General features: G+C 35.8%; 1 pseudogene; it reads left to right on the top strand.

Annotated features, from left to right (window-relative positions):
* The first annotated feature begins 2,503 nt into the window (after window positions 1-2,503).
* On the top strand, window positions 2,504-3,083 carry LOC149996045 (mitotic spindle assembly checkpoint protein MAD2A pseudogene; annotated as a pseudogene).
* The last annotated feature ends 17,595 nt before the right edge of the window (window positions 3,084-20,678 follow it).

The following is a 20,678-nucleotide window of genomic DNA, read 5'->3' as shown; positions in this document are numbered from 1 at the left end:
AGAAATATCTTCTGGAGGGCAGATCTCTTGTAGTTAGTATAGACTTCCCCCACTAGCTGAGTGTTCTAGGAACACATTTGTATCAGTGTATCAGCTGGTGTTGTTGTTAAGAAGCTGCATTTGGCTTCAGTGAATCTTTGGCTTCAGTGAATTTTTTTGAAGACTCAGTGCATTGGCCCATTTCATGCTGGGTGAGTTACCAGCGCATCTGCATGCACCATGATGAGTGTTCAGCAGTTTTTGACCAAAAATAGCATGAACCTGGTGCCCCACCTTCCCCATTTACCTGATCTGTCCCCAAGTGATTTATTTTTTTAATTTGTTTCCCTGGATAAAAATAATTTTTTTCAAAGAGAAACATTTTGTTGATATGGAAGCTATGTAACAAAAAATGGGAGAAGCACTGAAAGGCATCAAAATCAATGAGTTTGAAATTGTTTTGAGCAGTGGAAAAAATATCTTGTTAGGTGTATTGTATCAAATGGAAAGGACTTTGAAGGTGACTGAAGTTTGAGCACTGTTCAGTAACTAAGGAGTAAAGAAGTTCAGAACGAGTGCCCACAAAATGTTCCACCTTGGCATGTCAACTATTCTGACCTGAAAGCAGTCAAGTCCTGGCAGATTAAACAAACAAACAAAAAATAAACAAAAAAACTTTTACCTTTCCTTTAGCCACCTAAAGGAATTTAGATAAAGGGCCTGGTCCAGAGATCACTGTAAAGTACATGGGCTAGGTGAGATAAGATGAGTTGAGGTAGAGTTCGGCAAGGCCTGGATATCAGATTTTTTTCTTTGTCCCATTGTCTCTGCAAGTCACTCCAAGCATATTTTTTACTAAACATTTGCTCTTTCCATCTTCCTGTAAACTGAAGTCCTCCATTTTGAAGTTCCAGACACACTTCTCTTTAGCTCAGGATGGCATATAAGCCTCAATTACCTGACTGCCTGGGAGTCTCATATTTTTAGGGAGCCCCTGTGTGGAGGTCATTGAATGTTTTTCTCCTTTAAGTCTGCCCTGTGTTAATCTGATCATTAAATTAGGCTAAGAGCCTAGAATGACAGAACTCCTTTTTCAATGCTAGCTTTCATGGATTACCCATCAATATATTAATCTCTACAATTCAACCATCATTAAAGAAAATATTTTCAAGCCAATAGGTAATGTATATTATGTAACATGATAAGTGCAATCAGAAAAAGGAGTCATTTTTCAAAATTGTTCATAACATGAATTTACATAATGAAATTGTTCATTACATACATTTTTAAGATAATTTTTGGCCTTGCCTTTTACATTGGATTTTTTCTTGTGTAAACTCCTATTATTAAAAAAAACAAAAAAACAAAAAACGGGCTGTTTCTCTCCCTCTCTTTCTCCTTTCCTCTCTCTCTAATAAAATAAACAAATAAATAAATTATAAAAAAAAATGTGTACTAATATATAATGCTTTTTATCATCTTATCTTTTGTTTTTAAATCTTTCTTTTAAGGATATTTCATAGGTGTTTGCTTATCTGGAATGGTTAAAATAAACTTTCACGGTACCTCCCTGGGTTATCATTCTATGATTCTATGATTTAAAATCAATCGTACAATAAAGTTGGTTACAGTTTAAAAACAAATATATTTTATTTATTTGAAATCACTGGCCTAAACCATTTTACATATATGAGCATTTTGATACCTTTGGACAGATGGAGTCATGCTGAAGTCTATAGGTATAGCCCTGTACTACATAACCCCAATTTCCCTATCATGTCTTGGAAGTCATAAAATATGATGCAAATGTAAAATACAGTTGTCACATTTATCACTGTTTATTAATATTCAAGGTATTATAAAGTGACTCTTAATATTAGTAAATTATCTTGTCTAAAACTAAAAGTATTGTCTTAAAGATTCCTTTCATTCAAGAAAAATACTTTTAGTAAATCCAACTTATCTATTTACATTTCAGTTCTGTTTTAAACTGCATTGCCACTAGATATTCTATTTATTCAGGGAAATAACACATTTTGTGCAATAAGAATGTTAATTTTCTCATAGTGTTGCTAATATATATTTGCAGGAAAGTGGTATTGGTATTTTTCTAATTACAGAAAGGAGAACCTGCAAAAGTACCAACACACTTTCAAAAAAAAGTTGAATATTACATTCGTTTGAGTCATTGTATAACAATTCTTAAAGGGACAACAGACTTTAGTGTCTATGAGACCAGTGTAAAACAACAATGTAGACAGCAGCACTCAGAATGAAGAGAAAGGAATGGAAGGGAATGCTAAGAAGAAAGACAGGAAGAGAGGGAGGAAAATGGCTTCTTAGAAACATAAGAACAAATTTAAGGAAAACATACATGGTAAAAATAATTGATTTCTAATTATTCAATAAGCACTGGTGTCCACCCTCATTATTTTCCAAGAGTGGCTGATTTAAAGGGTGAAGTTTGTGCAGAGCTGGTGGTGGCTGTGTACAGTGTGCATGCACAGTATCTGCAGGCCTGGCCATGGTGTGGCAGCTCTCCTGGGAGCCAGGCATCACCATGACTGGGAAAGCTGAAATCCTGGCTGAGTTCTTCTCATTTGGCATTGATAGTGTTTTACATCAGTGTGGTATTCATCCATCTGGAACCTTTATTTGAATGTAGAAATATGGACTCATCTTGCTTGTAACTACTGATCTGAAGCTCATGAAATATCTAAATAATGTGGTGGAACAACTGGAGACTGGCTATACAAGTGTTCAGAAATATTGAAAATGGTAACTTGAAAGGTGGCAATTTGATATTGATTGTGACAGACAGCTAAGGATGACAGTACACACTGATAAAAACCTCAGAAAGTTATCTAAGATGAAATCCACTAAGTGATCAGACAGGTCACAACTACTGTGACATTTCTGCCACTGTTGGAAATTTCTTGTTCATTTAATCTACTGATCTATACAGACAAAGATTTGGTTGTAACTGAAAAGTGGGAAGACCACAGTTCATTACCAATCCTGAGCAAGTCCATCTGCATTCTTTCACTACTATAATCCACAAAGTAAACAGCATGGTGGCCTACAAAACCCCTGTCCATGACTAAAGATGAGAGGAGAGCACTAATGTCATTCTCAGATGTGTGTTTCCTGAAACCAAGACAACTACAGTTCATGTTTTATTTTATTTATAACTTTTTAGATGGGGAAAACTTAACATTATACTTTATTAAACTGTGCATAATTGTTCTATTTTTTGTGATACCTGTTTGACTTTCCATAGGGTTGATATAATTTTTTGCACACTATTTAAAAGGGGACCAGCAATTACATAAGCACTGCAATGTCAATTCTTTTGAAGGAAATAACTATAGATGGAAAAATTTTTGCTATAAAGCTAAATGCCTGAGCTAAATGTCAAGCAACTTGACTCGAAATATAAGTAAATATGATATGCAGCAAAATGAGTCTGAATATCCAGAATTTTTAGGTATAAAGATACTGATACTGCACAATAACATATATTGCTGTAGATCCTTTTGCCACTATTTCATTTATATAGTTTTGTATAGGTTCCATATTGACAAAAATCTTCAATTATTTGATTTTAATGTATACAATTTATACCTACGATTTTATTACTATTTCTGCTGTTTAAATCCTAGTGATACAGAACTTTTAAAAATGTCTTTCTTTGTTTCATAAAATCAAGCTTTAAATGACAATGATAAATGAAGTTAAATGAGTGTGTATAAAAATAATAAATAAATAAATAAATAAATAAATATATATATATATATATATATATGTGAAGTGGGATTTGGAATTTTGAGGAAGATACCTTCAATACCTCCCTCTACCTTCCTGTTACTAATAATTCTTCTCTATCTATAATTGATTAACACTGTGACCTTGGACATATTTTCTATCTTTCTTCTCTTCTGGATATTATTCCCAAGTTTTAAGTAGAAATATATCTGAAAAACATTTAAAAGTATAAAACACCATGCAACTAGTAGGTGTGATGTGAATTTATTTACCATTAATAAAATAAAATAGATACTTCTGGTTTAACAAGTGAAGGAAGCTTAGTGCCAAGATTCACAACATTTGGTGACAGTCTGAACTGACCTCTTCAAGTTGTGCGGTCTTGGGTAAATTTTTACCATTTTATATTGCCATCTCTGAAGTTTGAACTTACGAATGAATTTACAGAAACAAAAATTATATTGTGAGAGAGCTTTTAAATCCATGTACTGCTGAACAAATACTGAGTTTTTGTTCAGAAACCAATTGCCATTTTTTTCCTATAAAAATGTAATTTTACTAAAGTAAACTAAGTGCAAAATGGTCACACACAATCAGCTAACAAATGTATGCTTTCTTTGTTTATATCAAAGGAATTTGGAATCTTGCAAATTTACCTGAAATGAGTTCCTTGTTTGTGTAAGGTAATCTGGTCATGTTTCAATGAGAACAATGAAATTCAGAGTGGATAAGTTGTCTGGCCAACTCAGAAAGACAGGACTAGAACTCAGGACTCCCACCTTTGGGTCAAAACATTCTTCCTACTTCATTGATGCCTCTATTATTTAGTATGCAAATTAGCTGTCAAACAACAAAAAATCTTTTGTCATATTTGGATTAGAGCAGATACTGTATTCCTTCCTTTTGGAAGGAATCAGCCGACATAAGGTGGTATCATCTGTGAAAAGAAAGAGGTCATTATTGGCTATTTCTGTGAGGTGGCTTGAAAAGAGGAGGAGAAGAGTGTCATACTCTGCATGGATCCTTGAAGTTTTTCAGGCTAACACTCCATTAACAATGACAAGTTGCCATCTGTTAGTGAACTCTTCCAGAAGAGAGAGAAAGCTACCCAAGAACATTTTGCTACAGTCAAACTGGTTCTCCAAATTCAGCTCTTGGTTTTGTTACATGAGCCAAAAGATATTCATGGTCACTGGTCAACTTTCTCAGTGAACTAAATAAGTGTCATGAAATAAATTAAAAGTATTTCTAAATTATAAGTTGCTACTTGAAAGAAACTGTCAATTTTTGTACTAATAAAAAAGGCATTTAAATTATACTTTAATAAATTTGCCTCCAAGTATATTCAGCAGTGTGACCTTTTGGTTATTTTCTACCAAATATATATTTGTAGAAAGTGGTATGAGGCTGCTCTGGAGGAAAAAAAATAAAACTGACCAGTTTATGCATTCACCGTAAACTGCATCTCTTGCAGATATCCTGACTTAGAAAGCAATACATTAGGAGCACCTCTCCATTTCATGAATGCTAAACTTGAGAAAAGTCAGGAAATAAAACATTTTCACCTTAGCATATTGTCAGCTTCGAAGATATAAAAATATTTAAATAAGTAATATTTTCGCATGCTTGCATGTAGTTTTTATGAAATGCAACTAAATACATTGTATATTTGTTATTTTTCTATTTTAAAAAGATGCAAAAATCCCTGGTTATTTATAAAGGTAGAAAATAAGGTTTTATTTGTATTAAGAATACACTTTAAATTTAAAATATTAGTAGCTAGACCACAAAAATAGTAATATTTCAAGAACTGTAATCTTGCACATGCTGACGATATTGAATTTTAACTGAGCTCTGTACTCCTGGAAAACAGAAGGGTAAGAAGTCTGCCTGCCTGTTAGTATTCTGGGAAACATCTTAGCAAAAGGAACCACCCTTACCATATGATTTACACAAAACTAAAAGATGCCCACTTGCTTAGCTATCACCCAGGCAGACATAGACTCCTGTCATGTCTCTTTGCCTCATAAATGATTGACTGAACTACTTGTCTAGTGATCGATTGGAGGAAAATACTTTATAACTAAATTTTGGTTAAAATTATCTTCTACTGGATTCCTGAACTTTTGCCTATTTATAATCTCAGTAGCATAAAAGCTCTCCTTAAATAGTTCCCAACCCAGTCTACCTCCAAACTAGGCTAGCCTCAGAGCAAAACATTCTCTGACCTACTGTCTCATCAAACCACCCTGTCATCTTGCTTCTCTTACCTGGTTCTTTCTGGTTTTATTTACTTCTCTCCAGAAAAGAAAATGTGTTTTTTTCCTTAAGTATATTTTATTGATTATGTTGTTACAGTAGTTTCAATTTTTTTCCCCTTTGCTCATCTCTACCCAGTACGCCCCCTTCCCTCCAACAATCCCATCCCCATTAGTTCATGTCCATGGGTCCTGCATATAAGTTATTTGGCTTCACCCTTTCTTATATTATCCTTAACTTTCCCCTGTCTGTTTTGTACCAGCCAATTATGCTTCTTAATCCCTGCACCATTTCCCCACCTCTCCTCCCTCTCTCTCCCTGCTGACAACCCTCCAAATCATCCCCAAACCTATGATTCTGTTCCCGTTCTGGCTTTCTTAGTTTGATTTTGTTTTTACTTTTTAGATTCAGTTGTTGATAGTTGTGAGTTTGTTGTCATTTCAGTGTTCATAGTTTTGATTTTCTTTCTCTTAAGTAAGTCCTATATAATAATGGGTTAGTAATGATGAACTCTTTTAGCTTTACCTTGTCTTGGAAGCACTTCATCTGTCCTTCTGTACTAAATAATAGCTTTGCTGGATAGAATCATCTCGGTTGTAGGTCCTTACCTACCATCACATTGGATACTGCATGCCAGTCCCTTCTTGCCTGCAAAATGTCCTTTGAGAATAGCTGATAGTCTTATAGGCATCCCCTTGTAGGCTAATCTCTGCTTCTTTCTTGCTGCTTTTAGGATTCTCTCTTTATCTTTCACCTTTGGCATTTTAATCATCATGTGTCTTGGTGTGGTCCCCTCTGGATCCAGCTTTCCCAGGACTCTCCATGCTTCCTGAACTTGTATGTCCATTCCCTTTGCAAAATTTGGGAAGTTTTCCTCCATTATTTCTTCACATAAGTTCCCAATTTCTTGCTTTTCCTCTTCTTCTGGAATCTCTATGATTTGGATGTTGGCACACTTAGAGTTGTCCCAGAGGGTCCCAAGCCTCTCCTCATCTTTTCCGAATTCCTGTCTCCTCACTCTGCCTGGTTGACTTTTTTTTTTCTTACTTATGTTCCAAATAATTGATTTGAACCCCATTTTCTTCCCTTCACCATTGGTTTTGTGTGGATTTTCCTTTGTTTCACTTAGCATAGCCTTCACTTCTTCTCTTATGCATTTGCCATATTCAAGTATATCTGTCAAGCCTGTGACCATCTTTATCACCAGTGTTTGGAACTCTGTGTCTATTAGGTTGTCTATCTCCTCATCTGTTAAGTTGGCTATCTCCTCGTCACTCAGTTCTCCCACTGAAACCCTGATCCGCTCCCTCCTTTGAGCCATACTGCTCGGTCTCCCCATCCTGTGTTTGTTTGCCTCCATGTCCCAGGCAGAGCTGTTGTTCTTGTTATGTTGCAATGGGCGGAGCCTTAGGGATTTGTCAGTCAGTACAGGATGACCTGTTTCACCATGTTGTGGCGCTCTATGGGGGGGGTGTCTGAGAAGGAACAACACCGCTTGCCTAGCACCTGCCCCTTTTCCAGGTACTTCTCCCACTTCTGTATGGGACTGGTGCCTCTCTAGCTGTTGCCCTGGCTGTCGTTCCCAGAGTGGGTGGGTCTATGGACATTCTATAACCATGGGGGCCCCTTAAACAAGTAGACTCTGCTGAGAGACTGGCAGTTTCTGTCTCTGCCCCAACCCCTCACTGGTTTGCACAGTCAGAAGCAATGAGGCTCTATTTTCACCAGTCCTGGGACCATAAGCTGCGTGGTCTGGTGAAGAGCTGGGAACACTTCCTGGGTGTTCCTTCTGACTTTTGAATTTGTGTAACTGTACTTTCCACTGGCCTGCCGCTCCTGCTGCTGCTGCCACCACCGCACCATGTCCTCTCTGCCCTGGCTCTGCCCCTCCTACCTGTCTGGATGAGTATGTCTTCTTTATATCTTTGTTTGTTGGACTTCCATGCAATTTGATTTTATGAAACTTCTGGTTGTTTCTAGTTTTGAGGTAGGTGTATTCCTTCTTAGTTGTGGAGGGAGATGCAGCGTGTCTGTTTATGCCTTCATCTTGGCCGGAAGTCAAAAATGTTTTGCTTAACTCTTGAGATCTTGAAGATCTTATACTCAGAGAATTCTCTGTATTGCAATAGTTCCTCTGCCCCACCATTGCAATGGTCCCTTTCTCACTTCCTGTGATGATGCTTTTAAATAAAGTCTTTTTTTACTATGTCTGATTTTTTAATATTTGACAATAAAATGCAATGAATATGAATTGCTTCAGGTGCTTTGACAATGTCCTTCAACAGAAAGGTAAGAACAACTGTTAACCAACATGGCTTTTATATTTTTCCCAACTGTTGACATCTTTCCCCTATAATTGTAAAATATTTTTGTATTTCTTTATGAGGGAATCATCAATATTTCACTTATGATGCAGTAAAAATTTCACATTTAACCAATATCCATAAGAAATTGAAACAAAAGTTTATTTCATTATTTGAATTTACAGCAGGTGATGAAGCACCTTTAATTTTTTTAATCACACATTTTAATACTTCATGTGATTTTTCTGAAAAAAAGTAAAAAAAAAAAAAGCATCCCATGCATTCAGAGCAATATGAAAGAACACAGTAGTAAGGTGCTTCATCTTCTGACTAAACTGAATATTGAGCTTGAGAGAAATGTTTTCCCTTACATTAGCAAGCAATTCTATACGAGCCATTTTGAAAAAATAAAATTTTGTGACACCAGTGATCTGAAAACAAGTGACAGAGTCTTCTATTTAATCTCCACAGTGTTAATTAATAAACCAAATGAAGAATGTGCATAATGGATAAACCATTTTTAAGTAAGTGGTTTTCAATAAGAAAAGTGCAGCATGTTTCTGTTTTTTCAGGCTTTATCTGATTTGTTTGTTCTTGCTTCCATAATTTGTCATGGTCAAATTGAGTTTTAAAACTATTCTCTAAGGCAACTGCTATGTCACGATATTGATGTTCTTAGGGAATTTAATGAGAAAGTGCTAAATTTTAATATCAAAATCACTGGTGGAACTAATAATGGTCAGACCAAGGACCAGCCCTCATGGGTTATGAATGCAATTTAATATATGTGCTTTAAGCACTTAACTAGTACCTGGCACTTTTTCTCTGTGAATAAATTGTTAGAAAGTGGTTCCAAAAAAGAAGGAAAGGAAAGAAAAAGGAAAGGAAAATGAAGGGAAAGAGGAAAGGGAAGGGTAAGGGAAAGGGAAAGGACTATCAGAACCAATGCATTTAAATATCTGTACCTCTATGTGTACAACATCGGGAAGGCTTTGTGAGAGGTGGGGAGAAAATTCAAAAGAAGTGTTCTTTTTCTGCCTGAATTAAAATGTTGCCTAGGTCTAGGAAGGAGGATTCTACTATGCTGCATGTAGATCCAGTTAACTTTGCCTTTGGAATTCTGATTCCTGCCATCTGCCTTGTTCACTGATGGCCTGCTTCTTTTCTGCTTGGATAGGCATCCCAGATCAGCCCTGTTCCTGCTGCTCAGGGCTTGACCCCCATCTCCTGTCCAAACATACACATTTACCTTTTTTCCTGCCCCAACACGGTGGAATATAGCCCCCTTTTCAGCTTCCTGCTCCTGTTATTGCCAAGGCTGCTATCAAATTTCTTTCTTTTCTTTGGATCTTGTTGTGAAACTGACCCCATTCCTTTTAAATCACTTGAACAGGTTGATTACAAAATGATTTGCACACAGACAGTTCTTTCTCCATGATGCTAATTTGCTCAGCTATCTCAGTCACCCTGTTCCAACTAATTCCACACTCCACTGGAATTCTGGTTGGTCATTTCTTCCATTGTTCCTCTTCTCTCTCATATTTTTTGATGCAATATCTTACTGATTTTTAAGTTTTAAAATGTAATATTACTAGTCTATAAATATTATATAATTACAACAGTATTTTTTTCTGAAGTCTAAGTATTGGTAGTCACAAAATTTCTAACCAATAAGTACCAAAAATTGAAATTTAAAGAATAATACAATTTCTGCTCATTTAAAAAAATGTACATGTGATTTCTATTATTCTTAGGAATTTTTCCTTTCACTGTAAATATGCAAAACATTTATTAATATCAGTCATAATTTTTTTCTGTTTACTCTAATCATTTAAAAAATTGTCTTTGATATTTGAGACCATATATTATCCTGTTTCTAATTAACCTAATAATTAAAACTAGAGGTCTTCTACATCCTTACCTAGTTATAAAATTTATAAATAAAAATTTTAAGGACATTTGTCTTAGAGCAGCATCAAATAGTGTGTATGTGGTGTGTGTATACACAAACACACATATAAATATACACATATATATTTAGAAGTATGTGTTGAAACTTTTAGTGTGCTTTAACAATGGCTTTGGCACAATCTTTGTTCAAAGAATTCACACAGGAATTTGGGATCTTACTTTATACTATGCCAACTTTTATGGTGGCCTTTCATTCTGTTTATTTCAAAATGCTTGTCTTTCTCCACCTGCCTTTGTACTGACTCATATGTTACCTTAAGCCAGAAAGCATGCTGAGTAGCTTCCAACAAAGTGAGACCAGGGACGTTTCACAATCTCTCTTCATGAAGGACTGTCTGAAGTTTAACTGCATCATCCCCTAGAGCCAGCTTTAAGCCATCACTTTGTTAATGAGCTCAGTTTTTACAATCATGCAAAATGCTCTGGATCTGCTGCTGTTTGACAATGTTGGCTGCTTTGTTGAATTTTTAAGTCTCCGGATTTTTTTATTTTTTGGTGAATGTTTTGCAGTATATTGTAATGCTGAGGATTTTCCAAAATTAATGAAGAATATAATGTAACAATCTCCTATTTTAAATTTAATGGGTTTTTCTTCTTTTTGATGACAATATTAGATTGAAAGAATTGCTTTATAGCTACTGTAACACCCCTACAAAAAAAGTATACATGACAAAAATTTTTATATTTTATTTGCCTTTGCAAATAATGATTTCTTATTGTTTCACAAAGCTTAGAATATCTTCAGGCTATACTCACCAAGTACAGTATCCTTCTCTCTGTTTTTTTTTTTTAATATTCATTTATTTGATTATTCACGAGTGATTATTTATAAGCTTGTCTCCTTTCGGGCTTTGTATTGATAAACCTATGTTGTCATTCTGTCTCCAGTTTTGGTATCACTATTATTTATATTTGCATTCATTTAATCAATAGATGCTTATTTGAGTGTGTATTCCATGCTACATTGCTTTCTTGGCACTGTGAACAGCATGCAGAATAGAAGGGGGCTCTGGATCTTACAGGAACAGGAATGGGTTGAAGAGACTGGAAATAAGCAATATCTATAATTGAGTAAATACAGAGTAAGTTAGATCATTACAAGTGATAAATGGGAAAATAAAGTAAAAGGGAGGGGGGTTAAGTTTTGAATACTGGCTAAAGATGGATTTTTTTTTTTGGAAAACTGATATTTGATTAAAGATTAGAAGAAAAAGGAGGATGAGACTTCCGGCAAAGATGGAGACTTAGACGGACACGCTCGGTCTTCATCTACAACTAGAGAGGAATACAACTACTTCAAAACAAAAGATAACTAGAAATTCCAGAAAATAAAACTACATGGAAGCCCAACGTACAGTTATAAACCAGCGGCGCCCTTTGGGCAGGTAAGAAGAGCGAATCGGGTGGTGCTGTTTGCGGTAGCACCAGGGACAGTGGCAGGGAGAGCAATCCCGGCTGCAGTCGAACCCTAGCAGCAGCTCCTGACCCCAACGCTGGGAAGAGCAACCACCACATCCCCTCGAATGGTGAGGCCCAGAGGGCAGGAGGACGGATCCCAGTCTCCTAGCGGAATAACTGCAGGAATCCATCTTGGACCCTCACCCCGACACAAAGCACCACAGCGCAGCGAAAAAGGTTGCAGGTCACCGATGGTCGCTGGGTTGTGATGAGTAAACAGACACTGCCCCCTATAGCTGGCCCAAGAAAGCAAAACACATCTGTCAAAATGAAGCAGACAACTATAGAAATCCCGGTGGCGCAGCTCACCAGGCAACAGATGAAGAATCTGACAGATGAACAAATAAGAAACCTGTCAGAGGCTCAGTTCAGGGCCATTGTTATCAGGTGGCTTACAGAATTAACAAAAGATCTGGAAAAAGATGAGAAAGAATTGAAAAACACTCATACTGAAAGGAACAAAACCACATACGAGACAGATGGTGAGGAAATAAAATCCAGAGTTCAAATCAACAAACCAGAACATAGAGAAGGAACAAACAGTCAACCAGTGCAGAGAGAGGAAACAGGAAGCAAGGAAAATGAGGAGAGGCTCAGAAACCTCTGGGACAGCTATGAAAGACCGAATATAAGAATAATTGGTTTGCCAGAGGGTGAAGAAGATGAACTAGAAATTGAAAAATTAAGTGAAACTATAATAAAGCAGAACTTCCCAAACTTGGGGAAGGAAATAGACTTACAGGTCCAGGAAGCACAGAGAGTTCCAAATAAACTGGACCCAGGGAGAACCACTCCAAGACACATTATAATCAAAATGTCAAAACTTAAAGATAAAGATAGAGTCTTAAAAGCAGCAAGGGAGAAGAAAAGAATCATGTACAAAGGGGTCCCAATTAGACTATCAGCTGACTTCTCAAGGGAGACCCTGCAGGCAAGAAGGGACTGGCAAGAAATATTCAAAGTAATGAAAATCCAAAACCTACAACCTTGAATACTCTATCCAGCAAAATTGTCATTTAGAATAGAAGGGCAGAGAAAGTGCTTCTAGGACAAAATAAAACTGAAGGAGTTCATTAGATCCAAACCACTATTATATGAGATGTTAAAGGGACTGGTTTAGAAGAAGGAGAATCAAAACTATGAACACTAAAATGAAAACTGTATCACAAGAAACAACAACAGAATCAAGGGAATTGAAACAAAGGCAAACTAAATAGGCAACGAGAGTGGAAAAAGAACTATAGGTATGGGTAGCATATTGTGGGGAGATCAGCAGGGAGGGGGAAGGGGAGAGGGAGGGAGATGGTATAGAAATTAAGAAGCATAGTAGGAGGGAATGGAATAGACAGAAAGATGTTGAGAAGAACTATGTGCACAACCAATGGACATGGACTAAAAGGGGAGGGACAACTGGAGGGAAGGGGGGCCACCGGGTGGAGGGGAGCAGAGGGAAGGGAAATTGGGACAACTGTAACAGTATAATCAATAAAACAGATTTTAAAAAAAGAAAAAAAAAGGATGAGGCATGCAAATATCTGAAGAAAAAACATGTCAAGCAAAGGGAATAGAAAAGACAAGCACTGAGACAGGAGCATGCCTGATATGTCCCAGGAATATACTGATATCAGGGTGGTTAGAGAGGAGTTGAATAAAGTAGAGCAAGGGATGCTGGGATCTGGGGGATCATTCTGTAATGACTCAGGTGAGCATGGTGGCATGAATCAGGGTGGTAGCAGTGGAGGCAGTGAAAAAAATGAATGGTAAGTGAACTGAGATGGAACAGAGAAATCCTTTTTTAAAGTGTGCAGTAAATTAGAACTTGGGTAGAGGAGAATGAGATTTTGATGTTTCTTCTAAGATTTGTTTCTAAATCTCATTTTGCAATAAGCAAATTTTTCTGTAGACGATGATCTTTTAATGCTTCCTCAATATGTTGACATTTTTATCAAAGTAATTTCAAATTCAAAAGATCCCAAGAAACTATTTACTCATCTCTTCCCCTCTCATTTTATTCAACTTATATTTTATGTCAAAGGTTTTCCCTCTATTAATCTTTCTGGTATAAATTAATAAGTACAACTAATAAATTAAAGATAACTGTCCAAGAACTCAGCTTTTCAACTTTGTGTTTCAGGCTATCTAGTTTTTTGTTTTGTTTTGTTTTGTTTTTAATCTGGGAAACACTGAAAGTCTATAAAGTTTTTTTTTTTACAACATATTGACAGATAAGAATATAACTGACTCCTAAGATTTTGATCAAATCACAAAATCATCTATAAAAAAACAACAACAACAAAAAACTATTGTTCCCCCCACCCAAAGCATCTGTTATATGAAAGTACTATAACCTAAGGAACAAAGTACAAAGTGGATATAGGGGACCAGGGTGGAATGTTTGTTACTTCTAGTGTTTCAATCCAAGAAATGAGCCTGTCTTTATACAAACCACCACTTAAAGCTGTCACTTGATTATTGTATTGTCATTGGTCTTTGATAAATCACACAGGGTTTTCATAATTTCATTCTGAGAATTTCAAGGGAAAGTTATTTTCTCCCAAATAGAAGAAAAACCCTATATCAGTTTTACGTCACATATGGACATAAATATACAGATTCATGTGAAATTCTCTTTTTTACTTTCTAGGGATTAGTTGTAAAATATTGGAGACAGCATTTCCTATTTACAATACCAAAAGGTTGTTAGCTAAACTCTAAATGCTTTGTAGTAACTAATTTCCTATATTACATTTCAATAACATTAAAAATTAAGCATTTAAATTTTTAAAAAATTATACCAGTTTAGTCTTCATGCTTGATTATGCATCAGAATAACCTGGAATGCTTTTTGCAACATAAATTGCTGAGCATCCTCCTCCAGAGCTTCTGAGTCAATATGTTGGGATGGGAAACAAGTTTGCAGCAAATATTTCTTCCATTGTTCATTGAACCCTAGTATCAGCCAACGTGATCTCATAAATCACACTAACCAGGCCTCCCACAGGCATTGTTCAGTTTAGCATCCTTTTTGAAAATGAATTTGTCTCTCTACCTTGAATTAAATACTGCTCTATAAATAACTTAGGCTTGAAACACGCACTCACAGAATGCATTTTTTTAAATAAGCATGGATTATTTATAATTGTTTCACTTCAGCAAGTCTGATTACTTAATTTTGCCAGTTGATACGTTAAAAAACTGCTTCTTTTCTAGCAGTTCTTTTGGTCTGTTTCTGAGCATGTGTATAAGCAACATCCTGTGCTATATTTGCCATCACATTTGAGCTAGAGACTGGGAAACAGAATTCAGAGAAATTTTTACAGGGCACATTTACTTGTCTTTCACCAAGTGCAAACTGGAGGCAGGGAGGGAGGAAGCTGACAGAACCCCCTCCAAGTCTCTCCACACCTTCACTGAGGTGCCCCCACCCTAGGAAGCCTGGAGTCTGGGAAACAGGTAGAATTTCTGAGGTCAGAAAATTGGGGATGGGACTGGAGAGTGAAGAGAGATTCCCAATGGGGAAAAAAAAAAAGCCAGTTATGTGGTAAATTAACTTACCAGAATTTGGACAGTAATGAAGAATATTTTTAAAAAAGAAATATATGGTAAAATATAAAATATTCTTTATTATCTTTACTTTAAAATAAAAAATTAAAATACATTGTTGGGGATAGCAAGTTGGTGGGGAGAGGTAAACTTTTTCTTGTATGTTCTGCATTCAATGTCTTCTAAAAAAATATTTTGAATTCAGTTTTAATATGTAGGTCAATTTAGCTTCTTGCTTTCTCTCCTTCCCTTCTTTCTCTTTCTTTCATTTTTTCTTATTCCTCCTTCTTCTCTCCCTCTTTTCTACCCTTTCTTTTATTTTTTTTATTATATATATCAATGTCTAATGCAAACCTCATCCAAGATATTTAAGCAAAGAATGATTTTAAATTAAAAAGTTCTTGTTAAGATAGAATAGCAACAAATCTAGAAAGTTTTTACTAGAGATCAGAAAGTTGCCATTTTCCCTGGGCTATCCAGGGGTCCATTCTCAGATCCAAGTTGCTGGAGGCACAGCTGCTCCTGCTGGACAGTTCTGTCACACATTGTCCCTACTGGGAAAATCACCTGTGCTGGCGGCCACAGTCACTTTTAGTCTACAGCCTCTGCTACTGCCTCTACCACTACTAGAGCAAGGATCAGAATGACTTGTTTTTCCTGTCATCTTATGTGCCAGAGTCTTCTATTGGCCAGTACTAACTAGAACTAACAAGGGGATCTGAAAAATGCAACTTTAAGGCTTCAAACCTTCTAAGACACAGAAGGATGACACTGAGGCAACAGACAAAAGAGTTATTATCAGTACTTTATCATCTCTCTATCATCTATCTATACAACACATCTTTAAAAGACTAGTCAGCAACATGTCAATGTTTTATGATGGAATTATTATTGAGTTAACATACTGATTAATGTTAGTTGGTTTATACAAATTTTCATATTAATAAAATTATAACAATAGACTTGTAGTAGTAGTTTAGCAATTAATATATTTCCTCTCTTGAATAATTTTCTTTTTATTTTCTTTTGACATTTCTGAGGTTGAAATCCATTCAAAAATCAATGAATTCAAAAATACAAGTTAATTGCACACAAAATATAGAATTTACCAGAAATATATGATCTGGGAAAATCCATGCAACTTTCTAACTAGAACACTATCAGATTAACTTTCAACAATATTGAAACAAACAAATGATACTACCACAGCTAAAAACACAAATGACTAGAGCTTCCATTGAAAGTAACAACCACTTAATGACAGTATGGTGGAGTGTGTGGAAGGACAGGGTAGCAAAAGCTGGGTTATTTAGGCAAGCATAAAATGCACAAATATTATGAATAAGAAGCAAAATATTGTAATAATTTATTTTTTTGTTTTTTATATTTACATGTGTTCATTTATTTAAACATTTTACATTATTTCACATTTTGTTTGTTATATTTTCAAATGAAAAATGGCTACAATGGGATATTTCTAAATTTTAGCAAAAGTGCAAATGGTCAGAATTATTAACAATTTTTTTATGACAATACACTGGTGAATATAGCATGATCAGGTAGTATTTACCTCCAAAGAAAGAGCACTTTTAATAGATGGTCGTAGTATTAGCAGTGAAGTATAAAACAGCAAGGTCACACTTTAATCTTTCTTTCTTGACAGAGCGTGTGCTAATTTTTAAAGCCATGACAGTTTGCCATGACTGGAACCCCTAGGCATGTTCCCCTTATTGGGGAGATCAGTAGACAGCTACCAATATCATAAGACTCTTAAATCAACCTGAGAGAACAAAATCAGTATTTTGAGAATAAGATGGTAACCTGAGGAGTGATATTTGGCACTTTGCCTCACAGAGCATGTGTTACTTTGAAAAGGGACACAATTCAATGAGTGTCCTGACACTAGCAAAAAGATGAGAGGCAATAAATGATAAATGATATCATGCTAGCAAATGCTTTATAATGAAAAAAAAGTACAAATACCAGTTAATACATAAGAATAAAATAGTCACCTTGTGGAGAAGATAATGAATCCATTCTTAAGGCTCATGAGTAACAACAGATTTTCTTTTGGAATAGTCTGATAATCTTGTAAAAATACATCAATTAACAAACCTAAGAGTAAATGAAGTCTTCTAGAAATGAAGGAGCTTAAGGGTGCAGTTTGATATTATCAATATGCTCCCAAGAGGTATTTTTTGTGTGCAGATGTAGTAAAACAATTTCAGGAAATTCATACTCATTAGCTCACATCACCGACAAGTATAATTCTCAACGATGACATAACAAGATAAACTGCTCTCTTTCTCTGTGAAGTTTGAAACACTTTGCTTAGCTATGAGAATAGGAAGACCCTATAGAGTGCTGGACAGAAACAGTGAACAGTTTCTTCTTGCTTGACCACTTTTCACTCTAGTATATAAGATATGTTTTCTATTTAATTGCTTTTTTAATTAGAAAATATTCCTCTATTTTGGTGGCTGTTCTCAATATAAAATGAGAGAACACTAGTGCTTTGATATATTCTTGTATTTGAACAGGACATTCAAAGTGAGCAACAAGAATTCAGCGATTGCAAAGATCAGAAATAAAACTTGAGTTCAGCTCCATCATTCTATGTACTAATCATTCTGTAAGCCTTGCAAAAGCTTTTCATCATTGAACTTTTTCCTTTTTCTTAGGTAACACTGGGGAACACAATTTTCACTGAGTTAGATCTGATGCTTGTTTCTGACTAACTTTGACATCTGAATCCAAAAGTGACCCCAGATTTTCTCTATCACGTCAACTTTTTAAGGTCCAGGATTCCCTCCCTTTGTCCCCCAAATCATACAAAATGTACATACAAAGGAAAATAAAGAAAAAATTACCTGAATATACTGTTAATTTACAGTTATTTTATTCATATAAAGGCTATATATTGTTATTGTAAGTCAAATTGTGTACCGGTAGTAAAGTTCTGCTACCAAACATACATATTAAGGTATTTCATCTTTTCAAAGGACAGGCTAGCAAATGCCAAAATGAGATACTTGAAATAGTCTCCTTCAGCTGGCAAAGCTTTCACAAATTGCTTCATGAGACCCAGTTTTATGTGCAGAGGTGGGAATAGAATGTTCTTTCTGTCAACAAGTGGCTCATGTAGAATGTTTGGATCACCAGGTTTGAGGCCAGATCTTGGAGTCCAATTTGACACCACCCAATTCTTCTAACGATCTCTACTGTCCTACATACACAGAAAACAGGGATACTTGGTGTATCTACGTTGCTGACCAAGAAGGAAGCAGACCATTTTAAGGTCTACACAGATGATCTAATTGTGCTTGTGATATTACAACAGATCAATGACTCTCTTATGTCTTTATATTTTTCACAAAAACAAACTGAATGGCCAATGGGGACTGCACCAAATAAATTGCCATTGTGGAGGAGGACACACTTCAAGCTCCACTTTGAGCTATTGAGGAACAGTCACCATTCAGTTGCATTATAGACTGGAATCCCAATTCATCCATTAAACCATGTATGTTATAGCAATACACAAAGCCACTGTTACTTCAAAAGTACTGCAGAAATGCACTTTCTCTTGATCAAAAGTAGGATACCTTTGCTCCTTTTTCAAGCAATTTTTTCTCATGCAGTTCTGAAGCCTCTTTGGGTAATCCCATATCTCATGCCAAATCATTCAACTCATGCTGATAAAATCCCTTACGAACTGAGTCATCTTTAATTTCAAAATCTTCATCTTCACTGTCTCTTAGTTCTTCACCATATTCCTGTTTTTCAAAAGAGGGTAGTTCAATGAAGACTGGCACTTGGCATATAGCTGATGGTAGACTAGGATACTATATTTTACATTTATTTTTCTTGTTATATCCTGACATTTTCATTATACATAAGTAACAGTCACTTGAATGATCTCTGGGCTCTCACCAAAGCATAGGTATACCAAATGACAATTTATCACATGTGGCCTTTGTCCACATTCATAAACTCTCAACACACAGCTTGCACACATTGTGAGGTGCCAAAGACTTATCTTGATCACCACGTTTTACTTTAAAATATGCCTGACAAATTTGCTGATGTTTGTCCTTTGACTGGGAATGGTGAAACTCCCACAGATAAAACAAATCTGGGTTGTTAGGCACTTACTATGAGAAATAGCAGAGGCAGACATGATCTGAAGGAAAGGAAATAAGTACATATGTAAACAAAAAAATAAATTTTGCTAACTCCTTGTATACAGAGAAGAACTCGAACTACACTTCAAAATATGATTCACTATATAGAGCGGCACACGACCGCTCACCACACTGTCTTATGTGTAACTGAATAGCCTAGACAAGTATGAACCTGTTGTTGGTCTCCAAGGTCATCCCTCACCCCTCCCCACTCAAGGGAGGTTTGCTCTCAGCCAATAGGAGAGCACTAGTGTTTCCCTCAATCCAGGCTTGATCCAACCTATAGTAATCAAATTAAGATAAGCTGTACACAAAAAACTTGATGTGATAGAAGAAAACTAACTGCAGTTTTGAAACCAGCATGCCTACTTAAGTCTAAAACAGCTGAAAAATCGACCTCAACAGGAATTATGTTAAAAATTGTTCTCCTGTGTAATTCATTGCAATAACTTAAATGCATTAATTTATTATGTTTCCTATTTTGCTTAGTACTGTAATGTACTGAGGTTGGAGGCATGAATTTCATCTGAATAAAACTTAAATAATTCCAAACTATTGTTAATTATTCTTCAAAATCAATGTATATATCTGAGTTCTTATGTTACTGTATATCTAGAGTTTTAGAAATTAACTTCCATGTGAATATAATGTTTGTGCAATGATAAATAATAAATATACTAATTTCAACAACACATATTGTATAACATTATATATAATCATCTACTAATATTGTCTTTACTCTGAGCAGACAGCTTCCACTGCAGCCCTAGGTATAGCACTGTGGTCACAAGAAGAATTTTTCAATTGGTTTTAGGTCATGTGCCACTGAGAATGATACAGTATCTAATAAAAAATTGATCTCAGAAAGCAAAGGGAGACTTCGAGGATGACTTTTAGTAGGTAAGATGGTTTGAGATCTGTTGACCAAGCAGGAGGCTGACTTTAGATTATTATTCTGAGAGTTAATCCGTCTGAAAGAGTGAGTGCAAAGCACATGGGTATGCAGAGGAAGAGGAGCTGTGTAGATGTCATCATTGTGTGGCATTTTTAGAGCTGATTAGGAGGACTCCCCTTAAGTTACTCATAATATGAACCAATCATTTCAAAACCAAAATGAGACTCAGTTTTTTTCTATCACTGTGTAATCCCCAACCATCTTAATTCATCACAGGAAAAGAGATCTAACAAATTTGAGTGACTACTATAAAACACCTGG

Source organism: Furipterus horrens, unplaced genomic scaffold, assembly GCF_987537825.1.
Source record: "Furipterus horrens unplaced genomic scaffold, mFurHor1.1.pri manual_scaffold_12, whole genome shotgun sequence".
NCBI lineage: Eukaryota > Metazoa > Chordata > Mammalia > Chiroptera > Furipteridae > Furipterus > Furipterus horrens.
Note: the sequence above shows the minus strand (reverse complement) of the source record. Positions and strands in the feature narration are given on the sequence as shown.